The following is a 1,874-nucleotide window of genomic DNA, read 5'->3' on the forward strand; positions in this document are numbered from 1 at the left end:
TCATGAGCACAATAAAGTTTTCTGGAATTCCTGTTCTTCGCTATGTTAGTCATAATTTGTTATGATCCACACAGTCAAATAATGTCTTTGCATAGTTAATAAAACATAGGTAAACATCTTGCTGGTATCTTTTGCTTTCAGCTAAGATCCATCTGACATCAGGAATGACATCCCTCATTCCACATCCTCTTCTGAATCCAGCTTGAATTTCTGGAATTCCTCTGTCAATGTTCTGGTGCATCCATTTTTGAATTATCTTCATTAGTTCTTGATCATATACTACCTGATGAAATGCTTGAAAATCAACCAATTCTTTTTGGTACAGTGACTCTGTGTATTCTTTCCATCTTCTTTTGATGGTTCCTGCATTGTTCAATATTTTGTCCATGAAATTGTTGTTGTGCCAGCGAGTGGACTCTGACTCATAGTGACACTATGTACAACAGAACAAAACACTGCCCGGTCATGTGCCATCCTCATAATCCTTGCTATACTTGGTCCCATCATAGCAGCCACTGTGTCAATCCATTTTGTTGAGGGTTCTTCCCCTTTTTCACTTATCCTCTACTTTACCAAGCATGACACCTTTCTCTGGGATATGGTCCCTTCTGACAACATGACCAGAGGAGGTGTGACAAAATCTGGCCATTCTTGCTTCCAAGGAGCATTCTGGCTGCACTTCTTCCAGGACAGAATTGTCCATTTTTCTGACAGCTCATAGTATTTTCAGTATTTTTCACCAACACCATAGTTTTGTTTTGCCCACAGAATCCTTCAATATTGCAACTCAGGCTTGAATTTTTTCTTCAGTTCTTTCAGCTTGAGAAATGCCAATCATGTTCTTCCCTTTTGGTTTTCTAACTCCAAGTCTTTGCACATTTCATTACAGTACTTTGTCTTCTTGACCCTCCCTTTGAAATCTTCTGTTCAGCTCTTTTATTTCAACATTTCTTCCTTTCACTTTAGCTACTCTCAATTTAAGAGCAAGTTTCAGAGTCTCTTCTGACATCCATTTTGGTCTTTTCTCCATTTTTTTCTCTTCTTTCTTTCTTTAATTACTCTTTGCTTTCCTAATGTATGATGTTCTTGATGCCATCCCATAACTCATCTGGTCTTCTTTGGTCACTAGTGTTCAGTGCATCAAATCTATTCTTCAGATGGTCTCTAAATTGAGGTGGGATACAATCAAGGTGGTATTTTGGCTGTCATGGACTTGGTTTCATTTTTTTTTCAGCTTCAACTTGAACTTGCATTTGAACAATTGATAGTCTGTTCCACAGTCAGCTCCTGGCCTTGTTTTGACTGATGATATTGAGCTTCTCCATCACCTCTTTCTACAGATGTTGTTTGTTGGTTGGTTTCCTGTGTACTCCATCTGGCTAGGACCAAATATATAGGCACCACTTATGTTGTTGAAAAAAGATATTTGCGATGAATACGTCATTGGACTTGCAAAATTCAATCATCCAATCTCTGGCATCTTTTCTATCACTAAGGCCATATTTTCCAACTATGGATGCTTTTTCTTTGTTTCCAACTTTTGCATTCCAATCATCAGTAATTACCCATATTCTTGACTGCATTTTAGTCAATTTCAGACCATAGAAGTTGGTAAAAATCCTTAGTTTCTTTATCTTTGGCTTTAGAAGTTGGTGTTTAAATTTGAATGGTAGTGTTTACTGGTCTTCCTTGTAGGAGTATGGATATTATCCTATCACTGACAGCATTGCATTTCAGGATTTGTTGTTGTTGTTATGTGCTGTTATTCAGACCCGACTCATAGCGACCCCTCCTTGGGTTTCTGAGGTGCTGTCACTATGGAAGTAGATTGCCCAACCTTCCTTCCGAGAAGTGGCTGGTGGGTTTGAATTTAC

The sequence above is a fragment of the Orycteropus afer genome, unplaced genomic scaffold (assembly GCF_000298275.1).
Source record: "Orycteropus afer afer isolate SDZICR_OR568_19922 unplaced genomic scaffold, OryAfe1.0 scaffold00551, whole genome shotgun sequence".
Classification (NCBI taxonomy): Eukaryota; Metazoa; Chordata; class Mammalia; order Tubulidentata; family Orycteropodidae; genus Orycteropus; species Orycteropus afer.